Below are 6,694 nucleotides of genomic sequence, written 5' to 3'. Positions count from 1 at the left end.
AAGGGTGGGACTCTGGAGGGGAAAGAGGCGTGAGGAAGGAAAGAGAGCATCACGGGAAGCGGGGCGGGGGGAGCAAATATAAAACAACGATAAACAGGACTGCTCGGGCCGCCTTTTACGTTTTGTGCCTGCTGAGGCAAAAAAACCCCTCAAATATGCATTATGTGAGGCCAGGATGTGGCCAAGGGTCCAAGGGGGTCTCTTTCTGCCCCGTAGGGATGTGGTGGCGTGGCGTGAGGAAGACTCTCGTTGCAGCGGTTCTTGGCTATTTTTTATTTGTTTGTTTTTGTCCAATACACAATAATACACAATGAAGGTTATAGAGAATATATACGAGTAGAATGTATCAAAGAGAGTATAGAAGAGAAATATAGAAACATAGAAATATAGAAGATTGACGGCAGGAAAAGACCTCATGGTCCATCTAGTTTGCCCTTATACTATTTCCTGTATTATGAGGTAGAATGGACAAACACACACAGGGGGTGTGCATAAGTGCACCACTGTGCCTACCGTCCCTGTCCTATTGTCCTCTTTTACCGTTACTTTTCACTTACGTTATGTTTATGCAAACTCCTACTGCCCTATACCTGTTTGACAAGTAATTCAAATAAACAAAATAGGTAAATGAAAACGCATACTCGGACGCACGCAGACCGCCGGCAAGAGCACCCCCTCCTCTTGGGAGGCAAGGGCCAGCTGTGCTGCTATTCCCTGCCGAGAGTAACGGAGCAGCCTATAGTTGCACGTGTTCCAACTTTGCCCCGTGCAAGGGTTTGGCGCTTCCCACTCGTGCCCGTGGGTGCGGAAAGTGTCTGTGTGTGTTTGGAATTCCTCGCGGTTATTTCATTAGGTATCCATTAGGTTTCCCCCGGCCAATAATTGTGATGTATGGCTGCGATATGAATTTGATTTGATTTGTCTCTCTGTTCACTGTTTTATATTGTATGCTGTGAGCCACCCCAAGTCTTTGGAGAGGGGCGGCTTACAAATCTAAATAATAATAATAATAATAATAATAATAATAATAATAATAACAACAACAACAACAACAACAATAACAACAACAATAATAACAACAAAATAACAATAACAATAACAACAACTATTATTATTATTATTATTATTATTATTATTATTATTATTATTATTATTACACAAAGGTTGGACTTTGCTGCCCTGGGTCTAACTTAAGAACTTCGGATGATGCAGTTCTTTACATTGGGAGGAGAAACTGAAGTGGAGTTCACTTTATCAAGACATGAAGGTTTAATAATGTTTTTATTGCAAGTTGTACAACAATAACAACAACAGAGTTGTAAGGGACCTTGGAGGTCTTCTAGTCCAACCCCCTGCTTAGGCAGGAAACCTACACTCCTTCAGACAGATGGTAATCCAACATCTTCTTTACAACTTCCAGTGTTGGAGCATTCCTAACTTCTGGAGGCAAGCTGTTCCACTGATTAATTGTTCTGTCAGGAAATTTCTCCTTAGTTCTAAGTTACTTCTCTCCTTGTTCAGCTTCCACCCATTGCTTCCTGTTCTACCTCAGGTGCTTTGGAGAATGGGTTGACTCCTTCTTTGTGGCAAGCTTGAGATATTGGAACATTGCTACCACGTCTCCCCTGAATGTTTGTTCAAAGAGTATAGCAATAACATTTAGATTTATGCACTGCTTCACAGTGCTTTACAGCACTCTCTAAACAGTTTACAGAGAGTAAGCATATTGCCCCCAACAATCTAGGTCCTCATTTTACTGACCTTGGAAGGATGGAAGGCTGAGTCAACCTTGAGCCTACTGAGATTCGATCTGCCAAACTACTGGCAGCTGGTGATCAGCAGAAGTAGCTTGCAGTACAGTGTTCCCTCGATTTTCGTGGGTTCGAACTTTGCAAATAGCCGGACTTCCGGTTTCGTCGAGGACCGCAGCGGAGTCTCTTGGCAGGGCTCTGCCTTGAGACTCCTTCCACCCTTCCAGAGGTCGCCCCAACGCGATCGGATCGAGTCCGGATGGCTCGATCCTAGAACAGGGGATTCCCTCTGCCCGAGGGGCCGTTGCCGAGGCTCTGGAGGCAGGGGGTCTGTCCTGCAGCTCTGGAACAGGGAGCACCGGTCCTCTCGCAAGAGGACGCGGCCATTGCGATCCCACCAAACCAGCGGGAAGCAAGAGAGAATCAGAAAAGTGAAAGCAGAGATTAAAGCTACTTTTATTGAAAAAGGAATACACTAAAGAAAGCATAACCAAGGTAAAAATATTTTTTTTCTACGTTTCATGTTAAATAAGAAGATCTGAGTAAAAGAAAGTGGAGAATAAAAAAGTTTTAAAAGAAGGCGAAAGAGAAAGTTGTCTAAAAACATTGTATCCAGGCGCAAAACAACAGCCGGAACTTACTTTCACTACTTTCACTTATTGTCTTGAATTTGGACTTGAACTGTCAAACGTTTGAAAACAAGGAGAATTTAAAGGATTTCAAAATGAGACACTAAAAGCTTTAACATATATAAAATGACATTATTTGGCTGAATATTCTTCTCCTTTTTTGAAGCAACTGGTTACAAAAAAAATATTAGAAAATGAAGTCCGGGCTTGGATTTTTCTAGCGGAAGGATCAAGACTGCTTACTATCTAGACATAAAACTTGAATAAATATATAAAAAATACTTTTCTTCTATTTTGGATTTTTCTACATTTGGATTATTTGATTGACCCTATTTGGATTACTTCGTTGGATCATTTTGTTTGGATTAACGGCTGTTCTGTCGGATTCGTAGCGGAGAGGCTCTATATTTTCCTCTAGGCTGCGAGAGACGGATCGACTTCATTCCAACATTGGATAATTAAATTGCAATCGTTTGGAAAACTGAGATTCTATAAATTTTGAGAAGATTAAACATTACTGCTTTTACTCTTTAAATCAACGGGACCTTCTTTTAACCTATACTAAAAGTGTCTTCTAAAACAGATTAGATCTTCAATCAACAAAATTATTTTATTTTATTATAAGAGGAATATAAATAATTGATTTTTGCTTCTTCCTTCTTACAATTTTAAGTTTTGAATTTTAAACTTATATTATAATCATCTGGGTTTTGTATATGCATTGTTAACAATCCTTGGTTTCCTGCTCCTCCTTAACTGAATTATATTTTTTCTTCTCTTCTAGATTGCCCTCCTTTTATTTTTATTTTTTTTCTTTTCTATTGTCTTCTTTCTTCCTTCTCCTTTGGTTTTCCCCTTTCCTGCTGTGCCAAATCAATTTTGTTTTCTTTTTGATATAATTTTGGATTTAGAGCAATAAGATTTAACAAGTCATATTTTGAATATTGAATTCTAATTGTATTTGTACTTGAACAATATTTCAAATTTTAGTGTGTATTTGAATCATTACTGTGGTCTGCATAGGGCAATTAATTGTGTAGGTTTGGAATTTATAGTGATTCTTTATATACTGCTAACTTAAAATAATACTAACTTTAAATTTCAAAATGTCAAGTACTTCTACCTATACCAAAACAATTAAGAAGCAAACATCTGCTGCATCGTCCCCCCAAGGCTCGCCTCATCCCTCCCCCGCACAGCCGGCTTTATCAGTAACCATGTTTACCAAGGAGAAGGAGAAAGAGAAACCACAACAACCTTCACTTGCCTCAATCCAAGAGACACTAACTGCATTAAATGACTTTATGCTTCAATCTCAACGCGATGCAACCCAGCAGAGAGATGAAATAAAAGCAGAGATGGCTGAAATGAAAGTAGATACAGGAGAGATGAAAGACCAGATGAAGGAGATTAAACAAACTTTGAAAGACAGTGAAGATCGAATGAAAGCAGCTGAAGAAAAGATGGAGAAAATGGAGAAAAGAATTGACTACCTTGAGGACAGAGCGGATTCACGCTACAGAAGATATGATGAATCAATTACACATCTGGAAATGCAACGTGCGTTATATGGGCTACGATTTCAAAATATAATAGAAGAGAAAGATTAAGATTTAAAGGCCACTATGGCTGAAATTATTGGGAAAATCCTCAAGATAGACCCACTAGAAATAATAAAAGAAATTGATGAAGTTTACAGAATTTCGAATAGCTACATACGTCGTTTCAACCTTCCACGTGAGATTCACATCAAATTTGTAAGAAAAACCTTGAGAGATGACATACTGCACTGGTCAAGAACTGGTCAACTACAACACAAAGGTAAAGAAATAAAAATACTAAAACAAATTCCAAGAAGTGTCAGAGAGAATAGAAGAGATTACCAATTTTTGACCAAAATCTTGATCAAAGAGAACATAACTTTTCGCTGGCTTATTCCACAAGGACTGTCACTCACATGGAAATCCACAAGATATAAACTGGAGAATTTGGATCAAGCAAGAGACTTTTATGAAAATAGTGGAATAAGCGAAATGGAACAGTTAACAAGAGAACTGGAAGTAATGCAAGCGGAAGCCATGGGGGCATCTGCACAAATGGAGGAGCAGGACCACGGGGCCAGAAGAAAGCAACCCCAGCGGGAAACCAAAAAGTACAATAAATGACCACATTGAGAGACTTAAAAATTTTCTCAGTAAATGTTAATGGACTAAATGAACCAAAAAAAAGAAAACAAATATTTTCTAAAATTAAGAACCAAAAGGCTCAAATTGTTATACTCCAAGAAGTACATATAAAAAAAAGCAATCACAATTTATTGCTAAATACTAAAATTGGAAACATGTATGCTGCATTAGCAGATCAAAGGAAAAGAGGAGTAGCAATGTATGTTGAGAGTTCTATAAATTCCAAACAATTATTTAGTGATAATGAAGGTAGAATTTTGATTGTCCAAGTTAATATTGAACCCAGACCTCTTGCTATTGTTTCTATATATGCCCCAAATGACGATCAAATTACGTTCTATAAAAAACTACATCAAAAAATTATAGAGTTAAATTTGGAAAATATGTTAATTATTGGCGATTTTAATGCAATAACAAATAGACAATTAGATCACTCGGGGGAGAAAAAAAATAGTAAAAAGAAAAAAAAGAATTTATTACCCTCCACTTTTCAGAAAATGAAAGCAGAATTACTATTGAATGATATTTGGAGGGAAAGACACCCCCAAAAAATGCAATATACTTTCTATTCAAACCCCCACAAAATTTGGACTAGAATAGATATGGAGCGGGCTCCTAAAATAACAGCAGAATATATACAAGAGGTGGAAATAGATGTTAACACATGGGCGGATCATAACCCAGTTATAGTCTATATGAGAAATAGTAAAAAGCATTACAATTGGCAAATGAATAGAAACATTCTGAAAGAGAAAGAATACAAAGAATGGATTGAGAAGGAATTAAAAACATTCTTTGAAATTAATAAAAATACAGATACTACTCCCCAAAACTTATGGGACGCAACTAAAGCGTACATAAGAGGATTAACAATATCTTACACAGCAAAATACAACAAAGAAAATAAAATAAAATATGAACAATTAACGAATGAATTAAAACAACTAGAATTTATATCACAACAAAACGTGAAAAATAAGGATTTGGGGAAAAAAATAAATTTAATTAAACATAAAATTAGATTGGAAGAACAGAATCAAATGCTGGAAAAAATAAAAAGAGCTAAGCAACAATATTTTGAACATGCCAATAAACCAGGTAGATGGTTAGCATATAAACTGAGAAAACAGAGACAATCTAAATTAATTAAACAATTAGAAGATAAAGATGGAACAATAAAATATGATACAGAAGGAAAAGCAAATATAGTACAATTCTTTTTAAAGAATTGTATAAAAATGATAATATAGAGGAAGATGAAGTATTTTAAATATTTAGAAAGTTCGGAATTACCCCAGTTAACAGAAGAACAACAGGAGAGGATGGAGAGTCCCATAACATTGGAAGAACTCCTTATAACTATTAAGAAGCAAAAAAATAATAAAGCCACAGGACCAGACGCCATTCCAGCAGAGTGGTATAAAATAGAAAATGAAACATTAAGAAATAATATGCTGCAAATCTTTAATGAATGCAGGTTAGATGGCAAAATTCCTAAATCATGGTCTGAATCTTTGATAACTTTAATTCACAAACCGGATACAGCAATGGAAAAAATTAAAAACTATAGACCAATATCATTATTAAACGTCGATTATAAAATATTTATCGCAATATATGCAGATAGGTTGAAAACAGTTATAAATAGTAAAATTCATTCAGACCAGAATGGTTTCCTGCCAGGCAGACAGATTAAAAATAACCTTAGAACAATTATTAATGTATTAGAATATTATGAGCAACATCCAGATAAAACATTATCATTAATGTTTTTAGATGCTCAAAAAGCCTTTGACAACGTTAATTGGATATTTATAAAAATGCAACTAAATAAAATGAGATTTGGCCCTAAATTTGTCAATTTAATAGATGCCATTTATTCAGAACAAACAACAAAAATTATATTAAACAATGAGCAATTGGAAGCGTTTAAAATAAATAAAGGAGTTCGACAAGGATGTCCTATTTCACCCCTCCTGTTCATTATGACTTTAGAAACACTATTAATAAAAATAAGAGCAGATCCAAAGATAAAAGGGTTAACCGTTAGAAAAGAGATATATAAAGTCCAGGCTTTTGCAGATGATTTGACCTTCATAATGGAAGATCCGATAGTTACAGCACCAAG

This window comes from Erythrolamprus reginae, chromosome 1 (genome assembly GCF_031021105.1).
Source record: "Erythrolamprus reginae isolate rEryReg1 chromosome 1, rEryReg1.hap1, whole genome shotgun sequence".
Classification (NCBI taxonomy): Eukaryota; Metazoa; Chordata; class Lepidosauria; order Squamata; family Dipsadidae; genus Erythrolamprus; species Erythrolamprus reginae.
Note: the sequence above shows the minus strand (reverse complement) of the source record.